The sequence below is a fragment of the Tachypleus tridentatus genome, chromosome 2 (genome assembly GCF_004210375.1).
Source record: "Tachypleus tridentatus isolate NWPU-2018 chromosome 2, ASM421037v1, whole genome shotgun sequence".
Taxonomy (NCBI): domain Eukaryota; kingdom Metazoa; phylum Arthropoda; class Merostomata; order Xiphosura; family Limulidae; genus Tachypleus; species Tachypleus tridentatus.
In genome coordinates, this window is record NC_134826.1 from 108,098,831 (window position 1) to 108,119,290 (window position 20,460).

The window sequence follows — 20,460 nt, forward strand, 5'->3', positions numbered from 1 at the left end:
GAATAAACTTGTCACGCGTAAAGGTGTGAGAAATGATTGTGAATTGTGTAAATTTTGGTGAGAAGATATTAAATATTGTTTATGGTGTGGAAAATTAATAACAGAAATAATTGTAATTCTATATCACGTACGATCTGTTGCACGAGAAATGTTACCTTTGTCGGATTGTAAAGTAAAAATTCTTATTTCGATAAAATAAATTCACGTACTTTAGCCCATTCAAAAGTGGCTATATGTAAACAACAACACTATGTGAAGTCAATGTAGCATGCTCTCTATTTTTAATAACATAAAGATTAAATGAAAGGTACACTCAGTCCAGCGTGCGTGATGAGCTAGTGGTGAAATATGTTAACGCAAATCAGAAAAACATGAACGAAATAACAGATAATATAAGAAAAGCTAAGTGAGTTAGTGCTAAGCTTAAATCCCGTTAAATATTGCTTAGTGTCAAAAAGTTGTTTATGTTAGCGAGTAAAGTATTCATCAAAACCAGTAAAACAGTTGAAATGAAAATATAGGAAGAAATACATTAAAAACGAGAGTGAATCCTCAATAGCCGCAGCACTTGATATTTTGTTAGGTAGAATTGGAGTAAAGTAATCTAAGAGACCTTTCTTTTTATTTAATATTTTGTGTGCGCCACTAATAGCAAGCGGAGGGTGCGCGTATACGCGATTCGATTTGATTTTATTACTGATCAGGATCTCTGTTAGCCTACCAACAAAGTGGATTTTTTTAGATGGGATTAGAGTAAATTGACCAATGAGGCCTTCGGCATGGTTAAATACGTCAATCAAAAGGATTTGATCCATTGAGTCCAAAACTGTAATTAGATCACAAACCAGTCACGAGATGATGGAGCTATAACTTCAAAATTTGTACTTGAAAAGAAATCAGAGACATTCTATGGGCCATCTTGCCGCAGCTAAAATTAATACAATGTTTAATTTATAAGTGAAAATGCTTATACTTATTCTTAATATTATACAATAGACGAAGTGTTATTATTGTTTGCTTAGTTTTGAGATCTGTCTGTGCTTCTCTTCTTAAATTTGAAATTACAGACAAGACAGAGAGAATTTTATCAAAACTACCTACCGCCAACTCGTGAACTACTCTAATTAATATTGGAATTTGGCTGCTACTCATATAACGCAACAACGGCCCCAAAGTGTGAGACGTGATTTTTTTATATTTTTTTATTGATTGTGTCAAGAAACACGGAATACGAATCAACAGCCTGGCCACTAATGTAGTGAAGATATACAATAAAATGTAATACAATTATCAGTTTTTTTCACGTTTCTAAATATTCCATTATTCGTGATCAATAACAAATAAAATTGATAAATCGTTATTGTGTTGAATGGAACAGGTTATACATGTATTGTATGACCGAAAATGGAAACATGTGACAAATTACTATAAAATTAAGTACAAATATTTTGTTTCTATACATCATTAAGTTTTAAATATTAACTTCTTTGCAAATCATTCTCATGAGGTTTAATTTAACTCTAAAACTGCGGGTCAATTATATAGAAATGAAGGACTCTTCTAGTTATCACAACATTTGTTTAAAAAAATGATGAGTTGCTTTTCAACGACAATTTAGTACAATAGCTCTCGAACAATAACACTTTTGTACATCGGTTCACTTCACGCAGAGAACATTTATTTGCAAATGAGTTCTTCCCGCCTTTTGTGTCAAGGTTTTTGTGAAAGTGCATTAGCCTTTCGAGAAGTAATTTAACTTTAGAAGATCTGTTTTTAGCTCTTAAATAGTTAGTATACACAGGGAGTACGTTTTACCTTTGTTTCAGTTGCAAGTGTTAAAAGGTATGATGGTTGCATGACTGTGGATGCAGTAACGATGAAATTCATATTGATGTTCAAGTTGTGAGAAAGAGGGATCATCCAAAAATTTAGAATCCAATCAAAAGTGACAAGAAAACAGCGAAGCAGAAACAACAGTAAAAATAAGACAGGTTATTTCTTTCAACGCAACCACATCATTGTCTTTGATCGTCCATATGATCAAAGAGAACTCACATAACAAAAGTTATAACAAATAGCTGAATATTTCTTCTTCCTTTTACTAAATGCAATGTCCTAGATTTCATGACTGTTGAAAACATTTATTATCGTGCAATTCGAGGTCTATGTGGAATAGCTCAGAGCAAAACAACATTTTTGAAGTTCCACTGCGACTTTCGAAGCAAGATATCGAACCCTAAACTTATGTGAAGTTTTACATGAGAAACTGAAATAGAAAAACAAGGCGATTTCTTTACAATCGACACATGATTTTTCGGTTAAAACCCTTTTACATGTTACTATTACTAGAAATGAGGGTATACAAAGTTCATTCTAAATTTCAGTTAAATTAAAGAAGACAATAAAGTAAAATGTACAAGGTAATAAAAGCTTGCTTATACAGAACGATCGATTTAAATCCTGTGTGTATGGTTCTTTAATTAAAAAAACGCACAAGTTCTATCCTACATATATATCCTACGTGACTAATGCGCAGTGTTATTAATTAATAATGGTGTAAATTACAGTAAAATACGTTTTAAATATGATGTCGTATTTGTGTTAATAATGATTTAAAGTATTGACTAAATTGGTAAGGTATGTGATGGAGATATACACATATATAGTTTAAACTGTTAAATGGTTTTATTATATATATATACTCACCTCCAAAACCTAGAGTACATTTCATATCCTACATTATAGCTTGTGCCCTGGGATACTTTCAATTAGTGCAGCGTTTTTTTATTATATTTTTTTCGGCTTGTTTTTTGGTTGTAACAAACTAAAATACCCTGTATATACATCATAGTTCAAAGTGTTAATTGGTTTTGTTAGTATATACACTGAAAGTTAAGAGTAAATCATTTTTAAAGTATTAATTTGTAAACATGATTCAACTAATTAGCTCAGTTAAAACGACTTGTTAGTTACTGTCATGAAGTAAGAACCTCTAGGAAGAACCTCTTTCACGTGTGCTTGGAGACTTTAAAAGGTTAAATAAATTGAAAAATATCCGAATTCAAAATAATTTAGAAAACAAAAACAGATGTACATCAGTTTTCATGAGTAAAACCTAAGAAAGTATCAAAAAATGGTTCGTTTCATTTCCAGATTAGGTTACTCCAAACCCGAAGATTCGACAGAAGTCCAAATCCTAACTAATGGATTTAATTAGTTGAATACTGTAATTTAAAACTTTGCTAATGAATTTTATCTCTGTATTATCTGTATTTGGGTGAGACAATGGCAGAATACAAATGTTGAGGGTTTCACCGGTTGCACTGGATGAATATCTTTCTTACATAGCTATCAGGATTCAAATAAAATTCAACTTAGTTGACCTTTTCAAAGTCATCATAGATCGCTCTCGAATAGCTTTACGATAACAATTCTTAATTCTGAAGTGACAAAAGAATGAAGCCAGTTAGTCAATATCACCCACCGCCAACTCTTGGGCTACTCTTTACAAATGAATGCTGGGATTGATAGTACCATTATAACGGCCTCACAGCTAAAAACCGACCATATTTTGTACTGGGATTTGAACCTGCATTCACAGACTGTGAGGGCCTTAACTACGAGAATACTTTTTAAAGTCTTTAAGCGTATTCCATAGAGGTTTGTAGTAGCAGCAAGATGTCGTGATAGTAGCCAAAAAGTGGTATTAACTAAACTAATGTCTTGTTTGTTTGTTTTGGAATTTCGCACAAAGCTACTCAAATGCTATCTGTGCTAGCCGTCCCTAATTTAGCAGTGTGACTAGAGGGAAGGCAGCTATTCATCACCACCCACCGCCAACTCTTGGGCTACTCTTTTACCAACGAAAAGTGGGATTGACCGTCACATTATAACGCCCCCACGGCTGGAAGGGCGAGCATGTTTAGCGCGACGCGGGCGCGGAAAACTAATGTCTTAAGTCATATTAAAAAATAATCACTTTAGAAGTGATTTTCTCTGACCTTCGATATATTTAGCGACAACATGTAAATATCAGGTCATCCCTTAAGTAATGTCCAATTTTAAATTCAGAAAACGAGAAAGGATTTTTGCGCTTTTTATGTTACTTAATCAATAATGTATACTCCATTATTATTAAGTACTTCCTGCCAACGATTCACAAGCTTCAGGATGTCATTTTATAAAATTCTTGGGGTTTGGAGGAAAAGAAAGTAGGGAGAGTAGTTTAACATCTTTATATGTTACAGGCTCTTTTTCATCAAGATAGTTCTGCAAACTTCGGAACAGATGATAAAAAGATGGGGCAAGGTATGGAGAATAAGGAGGATGTGAAATTTTTCCCAGTCTATCTCTTCAAACTTTGCAGATGTGATCCTTGCTTTGTGGTGCCATGCATTATCCTGATGTAACACAACACCTTTACGATTGATCAAAGCAGGCCTCTTTTCTTTCAGTGCAATATTCAAGCACTCTAACTGTTGACATTAGAGGTCTGATGTAATCGCTACATTGAATGGCATCAACTCAAATTGGATCACATCAACAATATCCCACCAAACGCTTAACAAAACTTTCCTAGGGTGGAGCTCCATTTTGGGCTGTGCTTTAACCAGTTTATCTGCACTGAGTCATTGTTTGCGGCGCTTAACATTTTTATAATATATCCATTTTTCATCTCCAGTCACTAATCTGTCCGAAAAAGGTGAGTTACGTTCACGAGAGTGCAGAGAAGTGCAAATGCCCACTCTTTCTCTAAGGCTGGCTTCTGTCAAATCATGGAGATCCATTTTCCAAGTTTTGACACCTTTCCAAGCTGTTGCAGATGAAGGTGAACTGTTGAATGGGTTGAATTAAGCTTCTGTTCTAGTTCTTCAACTGTTACAGCATAATATTCAACAAGTGCAGCTAGCAGCAAGTCATCATTAAACTTAACAGGACGACCTGTACATGGCGCATCATTTAAGCTGTAGTCACCTGATCTAAACTTCTGAAACAATTTTCGACATTTTCTTTCATTGAAATACTCCGCATCATAAACACCATAAATATTTCGTGTAGTTTCTGCTACACTATTGCCTTTTTTACACTCATAAAGCATTATATGCCTAATGTGCTCCTCAGACACATCTTCATAAGGGTTAATTTGATTAATTATCTGAAAAAGTGAAATTAGGTTAGTTTCTTTTATTTGTCTGAACATTTTTATACACGTCCTACTACATATTTTAGTCAATAAAGCATTCTACAAAGACAAAAATGATGATGCACTTTCTGTGTTAAATTTTCGGACATTACTATAAGATGACCTGATGTATTAGTGTAAAATATAAGCATTGAGTTGGTTCTTCTGGTTTGGGGTATTCTAACATGGAACTCCAAACACTTCTTTTCTTGTATATCCCTTCCCCTCTACCTACCCAAAACCTGAATTTAATGAAAAAATTTAATTGTACAATATTGGGTCAGGATTTATTTTTAATTCATGTATATTAAGAAAGTTCTCGTGAAATACTGGAAAGACACCATTCCACCTTTTGTGGAGATAAGTGAGAAAATGGAAATGTTACAAAGATTTGCATTTTCCCTTTACATTATGTATGCGAAGTACTCCTTTTATAGTTTATCTGGATTTGTGATACTGAAGTTACAATGAACGTAATTTCATATATTTTTTTTTTAATTTTTTGCGTCCTTGCATATTTTGGTGTATATTTTCTCTCACTATGTGCATTGAATACCAATTACGAAGCGCAAAGGATTTCATGTACAACTTGTATGCTCTTTACATCGTTTCAAGCAGATTTTAAGCACCCATATACAGTATTAATATGTATATCAGTAAAGTCGACCTCTGGGTCAGTTCACACTTCTAAACTATTTTCGACGTTTCCTTTTTATTGCCACATTTGATTTTACTTTCAACACAATCCTACATGTTATGTTCGTTTACACATACACATACACACATATGTATATAATTTTTTTGCACTTATATCATAATATGTTTGGTATTTTTCTTCATAGCGTGCTTAACACTGTATCCAGTTTGTGATTTGTTGATATTTTTATTTTTAACTGCTGTTATCCAGATTTGAATCTTAATATTTGTTCCTCAAAGGTATGATTAGTTAATGTGTTCTTGTAATTTTCTATTTAGATATTGTATTTTACGTCTATTCACTTCTTTCTGATACTGCATGACTGGTGGGTGAATCAGTGGCAGTACTGAGGGCTTGTAACGGTAAATTCTGGTTTCGATAGTTTCAGTTGCCTTAGCACAAACACTCCACCGTGTAGCTTTGCGTTTTACAGCAAGCTACGAAACGGAAATACACCGGTAATTACGAAACACAAGTAAAGGAAGAGGATAAATGCATGCAATTTAACACAATTACGATAATAACGAAGTAAAATTACATTATTTTAAGTTGTGCACATTTTTTCACAAGTGCATGTGTATAACTACTTGTATATATAGGCATACACACACACGCACACTGTATGTATAAGAATGTAGCAGGGATATACGTTTATGAAACCTGTAGTGATAAATTATGTTAGTACAAAAATAAAACACTTTTGTGTACTCTTTTCTATCAAATTGTTGAAATACACGTTTCATCCCAATTAGCAATATGTCAATTACGAACACGAAATTTGCATGATTATTTCGCTTTGGTTTGTTTTGAATTTCGCGCAAAGCTACACGAGGGCTATCTACGCTAGCCGTCCATGATATAGCAGCGTAAGACTAGAGGAAAGGCAGCTAGTCATTACCACCCACCGCCAATTCTTGGGCTACTCTTTTACCAACGAATAGTGGAATTGAACGTACATTATAACGCCCCCAAGGCTGAAAGGAGGAGCATGTTTGGTGTGACGGGGAGTTTACTTCGGTAAAATCCACATATGTGGAAAAATGTATACATAAAAAGTATTTATAAACATTGCTTAGCAAAATAATTAGCTTACGTGTTGATTGTCATGCTTATCCCAACCAACAAGAAGCTTTTGATTTCGGGACTGTACAGTCAAACGCTGTATCCTGATTTGTCTCCGTGTAAATAATAATATGGAAAATTAAGATTAGTAAATATATTAATATGTTAAATACGGACAAGATTTCGATTGTTTGGGTTTTGTTTCTCAGAAGACTGTAAGGGAAGAAATATATATCTGGTTAAATTTTGTGGTAGATACACAAATATGTCACGCATTGAACTACTTGTGCTTATATACAACATCACTTCCGATGTCCTACTTTAACACTCCTACGAAAAGTGGGGCCTAATAGGCCCCAGAGCAACTTGAAAGGTTATTAATATTAGGCTAATAATTTTGTAATTAAATGAAATTGACATTTAAATCCATTAATGAATGGATTAACGAGATTCCCACTGTCCCTATCTACTATCTAGCGAAACCACAGCCAGGGGAACGGGCTTGGAGAAATCAGGACTAGAAACGTCTTTTCGTAGGAGTGTGAAAGACCCTAAAGAGATGATCAATATTCGTGGAGCTGCCTGGTGTCAACATATTCTTGTGAAATTTTTATATTCAGATTTGCTGAGTAAACTGAGCGAACTGTTTCCGCCTTATAAGTGTTTAGTTTCTTAAGCCCTTCATTAAAGTTAAACTATTAATGTAAATTAATCTAATATGCAAAGTTCTGAGTTTGCACATAAAAGGTAATTCGACGACTTGAATCTAAAACATTATAACAAAAGTAACAGCTTTTGGATTTTATTTATCCTTATCACTAACAGAATCACAACACTTATTTCATACCAGTAGGATAGAAAACACCCTGTTTGAATAACCGATATCCCCCACCCAACCCTCATGATACTTCCAACATATAATAGTAAAAGATCGTTTACTGGGTTTACGGTCGGTTAAATGTCACATTTATGTTTCTATGGACAAAATAATCAGATGCAAGCCAGATACATAACTGTAAGATAAATTACCGCATCAAGTTATGGGATAAACATATCACACAATATTTTAATTATTCGTCCTGTTAGTTTAAACCCACAGAAAATAGAGATAAACCCACATCTTTAATTACCACTCAATAATTGAGAATTACAACAAGATATTGTGACAGACTACATACATAAGAAAAGTTAAGCTTGTATCTTCGACACTTTAAATATCAAAATATGTAGCAAACGTGTTAAGTTACAAGTTGTTTCAAGCCTGATGTAGTGGACTGTTGGTCCATAGATTGCACCTCATTTTAGCAAAAACAAAACAAAACCAACAACAACAACAAAACAATCTTATTTTATACTCTGGGGCTGTGGATACATTAAAAGAGTGACTACCAAATTTTATAAATTACCGGTGGGTGGGGTTGATTAACTGCCTTTCCTCTAGTCTAGCTAGAAATGTGTTTGTTTGGTTTACGCTAAAGCTGCTTATCTCCAATTAAGATACATTGACTCTATACCAGTACTTCTCCAACGATGTGTCGTGGTCACTTCTAGTCGCGACCTATCTGAGCTGTGTTAACATTTTATATAAATAAATAAAACCATCCCCTCTTTTTTATCCTTGCAGATATAATGGTAGACGCGACGACCAAAGAACTGACGTGGGATCGTCAATATCGTTATGGAAAACGTAAAATACCCTAACGACAAACATCTAGCTTAAAACATATGCAAACTTTCTGCGTAAAGAAAAATATTATGAAGTTCTTTCCAACTATATGTAAATGTTTAAATAATTTACCATATGAGCTAATTTTCCTGCTGTTTTTAAACCGGATCTATTGTAATAAAATAACACAATATCGTACTTGGCAGAAATGTCGCTAGGCATTTGCACGTGGGACTCGTGTCCCGAATTTCCGATTAGTGTCCTGAAAAATCAAAATAGAAAAACATGATCAATATCATACTCAAAGACCGAAAATTCCGCGCCTACATGTATGAGCCTCGAAACTTATAAGTACCAAGCAACACCTCTAGTATCCGGAACAAACTGTCAGAAGTTTCGATATTAGAGAAACTAGTTTTGACATATTTACATGTCTTCTTCAGTCTCACAAACAACGTGTTTTTTCACTACGAGTTTATGATGTTTCTTATGTTTTAATAACTTTTGCTTTTATCTTAGAGTGGTAAGAGAAGGCGTTATTTTCCCTTCTCACACTTAAACGTAAGTATGAACATTTTCTGGTAACTGTACTGACTGTTTTACCAACAAAGTATTTATGATAAATGTATAATCTCTTAAGGTTAACAGATCCACATTGCTGGGAAGACAAGTATTCTTGCTTCCTATATAAAATAAATAATCCATCTGATTAAACATTTAGAGTTCTAAAGCATATCTTATGAGTCAAAAGTAATCAATTTTCCAACTTTTGTGATCAGTATTGAAAATAATTTATTTATTGTCGACTGTGTTAGAATATTTTTATAAGATAGACACTAGATGGCAGGACATGTGTTCATAAGTGTTCGTCTGAAGCCAAGTGAATCAAGTTTTTACGATTTAACATTAATACATCGTTTCGCCAATTTCTCTCATTAAACAATGCCTACTTCCTCTCCTTGTTTCAGCCAGCATAAACGCTCACATACCTGAACAACCTTGACACCCCTTCACAATACTTTAACGCCCCAGCGCATCTGACATTTGTGTACACCACCTGAAACAAGTATCCAAGTTCCCGCCTCTTATAAACCACGTTACAAATTTCAACATTCAGTATTTGTTGTATGTATCATTGAACAACATCAACTGTCACATTTATGTTTACAAAAGGGGTAGTGTATCCCTAATCATTTCATGAGGAAAAATACGAATGTAAACAAGTTAAGAGCGATAACAAACCCCACTGAATAACTTATAGAACTCCGCATTCTTTACAGAACTTACCACCATGACCTCTAGTGCTATGATGCATTTCAATCTCCGCGAACGACTCGTTACTTCTGCGTGACGTAATAATTTGTATAATAGTAATAGTGTGGTCCAATAATAACCAGCACATAATATAATCAACGTCTATTTCTACACGTAACCTTGTACTATTCCCTTCTGTACTTAACTACGAGGAGTTGTTATTATAATTATTATATGTAAAGAGGGTTGTGTATTCATGTTATTTCACTTTCTTTTATTCAACCCTTTTTTCTGAAAACTTGTTTTCCATTACACAGGCAGAAAACGAAGCAATTCGTTTAATAATACTAATAACGTAATTTTCCATACTATTTCTGTTTAACTATAATGACACTTTTAAAACATTACTCGTAATACTGGGAAATTTCAGACTTGTTACAGCTTAACAACAAAATGCTGCAAGAGTGAAGTATATTTTAAATTGATGTACAGACAAAGGATCACTAAATTATTTACAGAGCTAAATCATGTACACTGGTCTTCAGATTTCGTTTTTCTAGTGAATGAAATGTTTAAATAACATATTTTTGATTCCATTAGGAACGCGAGTTAATGTTTTTGTTTTCATAAAAATCACTTTGGAATTTTGAATTATATTTGAAAAATGTATAGCCTATGTTTTTGTTCTGATCATAAGAAAACAAATATGTGTAATCTAAACACATATTTCATTAAATGAACAAGTAAAATCTTTTGTTTTTAATAAAAATGTATTCATAAAATCAAAATTATGAAACAAGCCCAGAGTCATAAACTACAGAGAGTCCCATGATTACGAAAAAACTTTCTTTGCCTTCAATTTCACACGAAAGTAATTTACACCGTTTATATTAAACTCCAGCGTGACGGCTACTAAGATATTTTTTCCGTTGGTTTCGAATCTATCCATCGTTTGTTTTTATTATATGTTCACCTAGTACAGTAGCTTCGCGCTTTGTCTCACCAGCTGTCACTAACGAGGCTGGTCTTACAACTAGCAGCCGAACTGTCCAACACAACTAGATACCGATAAACTTAGCACAAGGTACTACTACATACAGCCATCTCATACAACACTTCAATACCAAGTTGGCATTTTTCCAAGAAACAAGGCCACAAAGCTCAGCTAGATAACAATGAGATGCAAGAACTAGCGGCAGGCTCAGCCTCTGACACGTACAGAAAAGCCATGTGACAGAAAAGCCCAGATGATGTCAAAAACATGATGCATGCGAAATAATGTGTGCATAATAACAATATAATAGAAACACCCGTTGCCTGTAATCATATATATTTAATGGTGCCCAAGAGTGCTCTTATTGTGATAATAATACAGTAACACAGACCTGTGTGTATACGCCCTAACTATATTCAAATATTCAACAGTATTGTCTTACATGTCTTGAACGAACTCCAAAAAGATATTATTTATTATGCAAAATGTTCTATTTATTGGTTACTTTAGATTACAATTTATTTGTTTCATTTCCGATAATCCACATAGTATTAACAACTTCACCAGTTCTATCATTAAGTTTTTTCAGAAAATACTAATTTGACATAATTGTTTTTCAGGTTTCGAACCTTAATCATTAAAGCCCAGTGATTTATTTTAAATTGACGTTAAAATATCGAGAGAATACTGAATAATATGTTATTGGTTTCTAAATTATTGTGAATGTTAAACATTTCAATACGATATTTACATGTCACAAGAAATTAACATTTTACATTTTAAATTACCAATCCTCTACTAATAGCTATAACAATTAACTTACTCAAACTGTAGTCTTACATTAAGTGGTTTATTATTGACAATCAGAATTTTATCGATTTCTACTAAGATACTTTGCAGTTTTTCAGACAAGATAAGTTGGTACGAAATCTGTCTAGTTTATCAACGAAACTAACAATTTTGTTATGGATTTTAATTAGTGTGGTAACTAATGCAGGTGTAATTGCAACAGCAAACCAGAGGATGCAAAGTATGTGACATAAAACAAGAAAAAGTTTAGAAAATAGAATATAGAAACTTATTAGGCACCATACATGTTGATTAAAAACATCTGCATGCATTCATATCATACTCATTTGTTTCGTTGTATCTTATTTACGGAATCTTCTTTCTGGTTTTATATACACATACATATACATATATATTTCGTAAAATTTGAAACTATTTTGTAAAACAACACATTTTTCAGATGTGGTATTTTTCTCTGCTTTAAGATAACATATTGTATTTACTAAATATTTCATTTTATTACGTTTATTAACAAATATACCTTATATTATGTCCCCCCTATATATATAATTGAAAACCATTTTGTAAATTTCAGATATTGATTTATTTCTAAATCTATATTTTCCAGCACAAAAATTATTAGGGTGTTTTTGATATATTATGAAAAAATAAATTGCAAAAATCAAAACACTGAGATTACACAAGCTTTTCCCAGTAAAACTATACTTAAGGTGATGGCATTACGTAGAAAATTAACTGTATTTTATAGAGATAAAATGACAGTAACAAGATAATTTTAAATTCGTATTTAAAGTATATTACCAAAACCATCTTCATTACCAACATACTAATTTTAGATCAAGTGATTAAACCTGTTTGATTGACATGTGAACAGTGAAAACTTGAATTTATCAGAGAATCTATCGACAAGTTAGCAACCAACGCCTTGAAGCTTTAGACCCGTCAGTTGAGATTCATACTTCACATTACACTAAATCGAAGCTCGACGGCTTCATGACGTACCACGAAAACTTTCAACAAAATTAACCCCTCGACTTTAAGCTTTAGTAATGTCTTAGGAAATGACTTTTCAGAAAACCAGTTGAAACAAACCCTTGTATACAAAATATTGAAATGTTTGGAGTTTCCGATACTATAAAATAACTTTTATTCAGTGAACTCATACACTTGTTTTTATTGCTTAACACAAAGTTGTAAAACGGAAAATGTGATTTGTTTTTTCAGAAATGGGAATCAAACCCCGATTGTTTGTGTTTAAGTCCTCAAATATTCTGCTAAATCATCAGGGGGAGGGATCATGAAACCTAGTGGCGGGATACAGAATTAGGTTACACAAAAATTACTGTTTCTTGTTTAATAAGTAAAACTGAATTAAAATATAACTGAAAAAATAATTCATTTTCCCGGAATTCATTCACAAAACATTACAGATAAAAATTAAAAAGCACGTTCACTTTTACACAATAAAATATTTTCGTAGTAGTGCTGGCACATTGGTTTAGACATTTTTCATATTATCATATATATAATTTTTGTTTCAAATCTCACATTACAACGTTAAAAATTCGGGGTTTGAGTTCCGTGATAGACATAGCACGGGAAGTTCATTTTACATCTTCGCACTTAAAAGAATGAGAGAGAGACAGAATCTCATGCTAGGAATTACAACCATAACTATTTTAGTCCAGCGGCATCGTCTTCTAAAGACGTACTTGAATGCGACAGATTTAAGAGAGATCCACCTGAACATTAGAATGTAATATGTGGTTTTCTAAGCACTTATTGATGAAATTAAAGAAGACTGTGTAACAATAAGCCAATAACATTATATCTACTATATTCAGTGCCGAAGAGACTTTCGTCTAATAACAGAACTCGTTAAAGCGGCTGGGATATGATAGACATAGTAATGGTTGGTTGTTTTACTTGTAATTTTTCTAATCTTATTTACAGTCACCGTATCTATGTAAACGTCAAACAGAACAAATCATCTTCCTGTATCCATGTATAAAACTTGATAAGTAAGCTCTATACTATAAAACTATAGAGTCTATAGTTTGAGCCGATAAACCCGTTATTGATCTGTTGGACTATGGTGATGACTAAGGTGCTTAGTGAGGATGAAGCTATCGTAAACTAAATCTGCCTGATTATCATAAGTGAGAATAGCTTCCAAGTAGTGTTAATGCTTTTTGTTAAACCTCACAACCCTGTGATTTTGAATAAAAGTCCATTCATACCTGTGTTTTCAACTTTCGTTCAGTTTTAATTCGAGTTTGAAGTTAATCTGTTGTTACATGTCATAACTTAACAACTTTTGATTTTATGTGATTTTTCTTTTTCCTATTTTATACTAAACATATTTACTTCTAACAGATCTGAAAACAAAGAAGTATAATTTTCATTGAATGCTAAAAACTGTTTGTGCGCCGTCATTTTTTTGTTGTACGCATTGTAAACAATTTCAATTTAACAAAACCCATCCCCCGAACGGCCAGCAGTTTTCCGCGGTGGACAATAGAAAATAGCACAATGAAAAGTTTTGTGGTAAAAATGAACAAAAATTAAAATCCTTATATTTAGCTCATAGTTAAAATATTTACAGTTCATTTTGTATCTTAAAAAATACTCAAATGCATGTGAACAGATAAAGTTATACGATGGTTTGTTTCAGACATTATTACGCTATTTGTTGTTTTAAAAAATAAGATACAGTACCCTTTCCAATACGAGTATAGGAAAAGTAGCTACAACACTGGTCCGAAAACTGTGATACTGGAAAATATCTATAATGCACTTTAAATGAGTTAGGATAATCAAGGCAATCCTCAAAATACTTTTGTTGTTTTGTGAAGAAAGACTATTGCGTTCAATTGCTTCTTTACTTCAGCTTACAAAATTTGTTTCAATAAACTCTTTTTAGTCTTAGTGTATAACTTAAAGTTTATATCGAAAAATACCATCTAATGGTTAAGTTTAACCAGCGTGAAAAATCAACGTTTCCATCATACAAGGAGTGTAAGTTAATTTACTACTTCAGTGATCCCCAACAAAAGTTTGGCTTTACACTGCCTGCTTCATAAACACACACACATACACACACAAGCGCAGATACGCGAAGATCGAGTTTTACTTTCACAAAATCAAAGGTGAACCATGCATTTATAAAGTATACATCAAACTATTCTCATAATTATTTTTTACTTCACTTTCACAAATGAGGTAGGTAAACATTTACTTTTTTGTATTTAAAACGCTTGACACTAGAAAGAGTTTGGAACATAAGCTTTACGAAAAAGCAGTATAAAATTAAATAGCAACTCAACATGTGTAAAAATTTATATCAACGCACACGCGCATACATACTACCTAGTACATCCTAATCTAGCTTAACATGGAATTATAATGTTGTAATTAGTTGTTAAAATAAAATACAAATACGTATTTATATTCTTTGATATTGGAAAATATATTTTATTTACAAGGGTACAGGTTTTTTTTTACTCAAAATGTAGGTACGCGTGGCATTGTGTGTGTATTTATTTATTTTTCTAGAAAGAACACGTTTTTTCCCAAAGCAGACGATACATGAAATGTTCATTACTAGCCGTACGTACTAAAGCATACTCCTTGTCTTACCAAACATGCTCGACCTTTCAGCCGTGGGAGTGATATAATGTGACACTTAATCCCACTATTCATTTGTAAAAGAGTAGCCCAAGAGTTGGCAGTGGGTGGTGATGACTAGTTACCTTCCCTCTAGTCTTACAATGCAAAATTAGGGACATCTAGCGCAGATAGATCTCGTGTAGCTTTGCGTAAAATTCAAAAACAAACTAAAGCATAAAAGATCAACATTTTACCGAAGAAGTTGGAAAGACATTTAATAAAGTAATTCTTATATGTAATTCTGAGATACATTTAACGACGTGATACGCAGCGATATTCATATTTGTAAGGTAACCAATTGCAGTATACTACTGAAAAATACAATTCACACCTTGTTGGTTTCGTATGAATATACGTTTGATTTTAGTACAACTACAGCACAGGTATGTTTCACGTCAGGTATGGCACCAGCTTATCCCTTCCCTTTTTCAAATGTGTGCAAAGAAGAACCTTTTCCAAAACAATTTAAATACTATACATTACAAAATGTACCTACAGTACTTTAAAATAACTACAAAAAAGGAACAGTTGATATGTAAATTATGTCTTACAAAATATTCATGTTATTTTATATTCAAAATGAACGGAGTTGCATAAAACTAAATTAAGGCACTAAGATTCTGTCAAATCTTTCAATGTATTTGTATAACAACTTATATCAACTGACAGCTAGCTATTCTGGACCTCTTCAAACTATCACTTAAAAATTACCACACGTTCCTTTTTTTTACTGATTAAACAAAGCCTATTGTTGAACCAAATAAGTTTGAAAAATCACGAGTGTAGAAGAAAAATCAGTCTTGTTTGTAGTGACTGAGCATGTAACTTAAACAAGTTATCGTTTTATTTTTCATGAGCTGATCACTCACGCGATTCAGAAAAGCTGGTTCCCGACGATTGTTAAACACTTAATCTAAACGTTTTCAGTTTCAATGTTTCAATTTACATTGCAATGTAACACTTACAATAATTTGTTTCTAAAATATGAAATGATTGATGCCAGAGACCTAACTTAAATATTATATTATTCCACTTTAAAAAAAAATTTTTTTTTCCTTTGGTCACTTTCTATGATAATAAAACGGAATTAGAAAAGTATCGCAACGAAACCAGACGTGTGAGGAATAGGCTAGAGTCCCGGTAGAGAGTTAAATAAGCCTAATGTTGTAAGAATCAAATGCATTTCGATTGAAAACACGATCCATTATATTTGGCTTTGAATGTAAATATAAGAGTGAAAATTGCACTGGCTGTATTAAATAAAATATATGAACTACTCCATACCTCCTGTTTGAAGCTTTTAACGTTACCAATGCTATCACACACAATTGAAGATAACTCCAGTGAACCTTTCGCGATGGTACGAAACTTGCATCCACCACGAACGGTAGGAATTACTACGCCTAAAGGATGAAAGCTCACAAAATTGTACCTTAGACAATAATGTCCTGCCATCTATTAGCAACTTAATTAACTATTATTTATTTTATTTTTGATTCTCAAACTGCAGATTTGTCCTTTATCATTTTCTTATTTTTATAATTAATTTTTATAGGATCACCATAAACTTCGTATTTATAAAGTTTTGTTAAATAACAAAATTTTGTAAACTGTGTAGATATAAGAAGCTCAAACTGTTCACCAGTATTTAATTATATACTGGTATTAATTTATATACTGCTCATAAAAAATAAAGGAACAAGTACATATTTCAGTATATTTTTGTTTCAATCTAAATAATTAACTTTAAAATGAACAATTCATTTCCGTCCTATCACACCAAACCTTTTTGTCGTTAACATGTTTTGAACTTCCATACTGTGATGTCACATTATGCATGTATTTTGTAGTAATTTAATATTTAATTTATTCATGACAATGTGGGAGAATTATGTCACAAAGAGAATAGGGGACAACGAACTCTTCAATACGCATCAAGCGTAAGTGGAATTTGCTATTAGATGCTAGAAAGAAATACCATTGTTTCATTTGGATGCCTGAGGCAGTAAACAAATTGTATGATACATCTTCCGGATTCAAGAAAAAACAATATACACATATGTAAATATATATACTCTTCAAAAAAAGAAACGCAAAAGGCAAAATATGAGACAAATTGTTAACAAGTTTATTCCGGGTAGTTCTGTATGACATGTGTGAAACTTTGCACATTCACTGCTGAACATCCAAAGTCTGCAAAGGCGAAGTCCACGCTCACTAGGTGAAGTTTAACGTCACTCAACGTCAATAACGAGTATGCCCCCCCGTGAGCATCAATAACTGCTTGGCATCTCCTGCCCATGGAAGCGATGAGATGACGAATCACATCCTGTGGAATGGCTGTCCACTCAGCCTGCAAAGCTGCTGCAAGCTGAGGTAGAGTCTGCGGTTGAGGTTGTCGCCGTCGCAGACGTCGGTCCAACTCGTCCCAAAAATGTTCGATGGGGTTTAAATCTGGTGATCTGGAGGGCCAGGGAAGAACGTTGATGTTGTGGTGTCTCAAGAAGACAGTGGTGAGTCGGGCTGTGTGAGGACGGGCGTTGTCATGTTGAAAAACGTCGTTGACTTTCACCATGATGGGTTGCACATGGGGCCTAAGAATCTCGTCGACGGTTGCGGACGGTCTGATCGGAAATCCTACGCAGCCCTGGTATGGTTGAGGCAGTAGACGTCGCAGTGGTGGTGCTATCCCGAATGTGACGCAACCGGATGTTGCGATCTTGTGCGGGCGTGGTCACACAAGGTCTGTCAGATCGTGGACGGTCACGAGTTGATCCATGTTGTTGGTGACGATTCCGTAGCCTTGTGATGGTGCTTGGGTGGACATTCACAGCTCTGGCAACATCTTATCGAGATTCGCCTGCTTCCAATCGACCAATGGCGTTGTTGCGTTGTGCTTCAGTCAGTCTTGGCGTAACTGTATTGCGTGTCGGTGGCTTAACACTGAGCTATGGAAACCGAGAACCCGTCACTTGCAGAACATGCAGATCTCTCAAACAAATTTATTGGACACGCATGCGTTTTGGCGAAAAATCCGATGTTTTCCTCCGTTTTCAAAGTGCACAACTTTTATTGTCATTTTGGTCTGACAATCAGTGCCTTAACACGTGTAACATCACATGCTCTGAGCTTGTAACGTTATTACATATATTTCTCTTTAAAATAACAAAAATATCCCTTTTGCGTTTCTTGTTTTGAAGAGTATATATTCGCATGTGTGTGAGAGTATGTTTGCACTCTTATTAGGCTAAATATTTTGTTAATTAGGGTTAGCTTCTGTGTGACTTTTTATCAGTATTAAAAACTACAGGCCCAGTCGTGTAGAAGAGTGTTTCATTGCCTCGGCACTGTTGATTGTTTATTTGTTTTGAATTTCGCACAAAGCTACTCGAGGGCTATCTGCGCTAGTTGTCCCTAATTTAGCAGTGTAAGGCTAGAGGGAAGACAGGTAGTCATCACCACCCACTGCCAACTCTTGGGCTACTCTTTACCTACGAATAGTGGGATTGACCGTTACATTATAATGCCCCCACGGCTAAAAGGGCAGGAATGTTCGGTGCGACTGGGATTCGAACCCGCGAACCTCGGATTACAAGTCGAACGCCTTAACACGCTTGGCCATGCTGGGCCCCGATACTGTTAAAGCCTTGCGAACTATAAGTAATCAGTTTTATTTTATATTAGGGTTAAACCCAATAAAACGAAAATAGATAGCACTGGCTAATAAATTCTGCTTAATTACACTTTATATGAATAATTATATTCAACAAAAATATAATGCAACAAGAATTTTATTAACGGTTATCAAATTATTGATAATTGATTTACGTATGAGGTTCTTCCAGGTTTATCAATTATTAAAGCCAGTAGCTTCGTTTATTTATTTTGAGCAATGAGCTTCTTGCACATTACTAACTATGAGGATTGTTGTTTAATTTGTTTTTGTTAAGCATAAAGTTGTACAATGTGCTATCTGTATTCTACCTACCGCGACTATCAAAACCAAATGTTTAGTGTTATATGCTCACAGATTTACCTCTGAGCCACTTAGAGACATAAAGATAGACTCAAGAATTTTAGCATTACAACACCTCAAGATTACTGTTGAGTTACTGAAAAGGGGAGCATCAGTAACAGTAAATAAAACTGATTACACCCTTGTGCAAATTAATTGAAACAAATGGTCATTTTACAATAGTTTCCACATGGCGGCCGGTGTAGGCTCGCTGGACCCGCTGATTTCCTTTAATAGTCATTTTTTCACACAGACTGTGTCATTAGCTATGTTTTGCAGTACGGTCGATCTATTTCTGGGATATATGACGAAAGTTTGAGGAATATTACGTCATTCGAAATTACGTTAGAAGAGCAAGGAGACCAGTCAAAAAACAACTTCTTACCAACTCAATGAAGAAAAAACGGTATCAATGGGGTCTGAACTACAAGAACTGAACGCAAGAACAACGGAAGAAGGTGTTATTCAGTGACGAGACTCATTTATTCGTACAGGGTCAAAGAAGTCTGCATGTTCGCAGATCTCCAGGTGAGAAACTTCGAGAATCTCACATCAATCAGTTCGTAAAACATCCTTTGAAGAAGATGTTTTGGGGCTTTTTCAGCTACTATGGCGTCGGAGGCTTACATATCGTAGAAGGTATGATGCGAGGACCACAATACATCGAAGTTTTGCAGAGAAGAGTCGATCCAGAATTGAAAAAGAGTTTCCCAGATGGATCTGGCATTTTTCAGCAAGATCGGGCTCCGTGCCACACATCGAAACTTGTGAAGAATTTTATGACTACAACGAGAATAAAGGTGCTGAATTGGCCTGAAAACTCTCCGGACTTAAATCCTATTGAGAATTTTTTGGCGATTTGTAAAGAAAGACTTCGGGGAAAAGACTGTACTACGAAAGATAAGCTAATTGAGGCCATAACTGAGGTGTGGTACTGCGACCCAAAAATTAGTAAAGATTGCAGTCAACTCGTGGACTCGATGCCAAAGCGGATTAATGATCTTCTGAAAAACAAAGGCGGTCATATCATATATTAATTTGTGAGTAATTTTTGGATTCTCAGAAATAAAATGCAAAAAATTGAAAAAAATTTTAATTTTTTGTCTTGTTT

At 34.0% G+C, this 20,460-nt stretch overlaps 1 protein-coding gene across 7 annotated transcripts in view; it reads right to left on the reverse strand.

Annotated features, from left to right (window-relative positions):
• Nucleotides 1-20,460, reverse strand: part of LOC143244803 (tyrosine-protein phosphatase Lar-like) — a 313,630-nt gene that overhangs the window by 233,964 nt on the left and 59,206 nt on the right. For 5 of the 7 annotated variants that reach the window (XM_076490153.1, XM_076490157.1, XM_076490152.1 and 2 more), the window contains exon 1: nucleotides 16,619-16,720. The exons of the other annotated variants lie outside the window; for them this stretch is intronic. The gene's annotated coding sequence lies outside the window, so the exon portion shown is untranslated. Of the gene's footprint in view, nucleotides 1-16,618; nucleotides 16,721-20,460 lie in introns of those variants that run through there. 7 annotated transcript variants of the gene reach the window in all.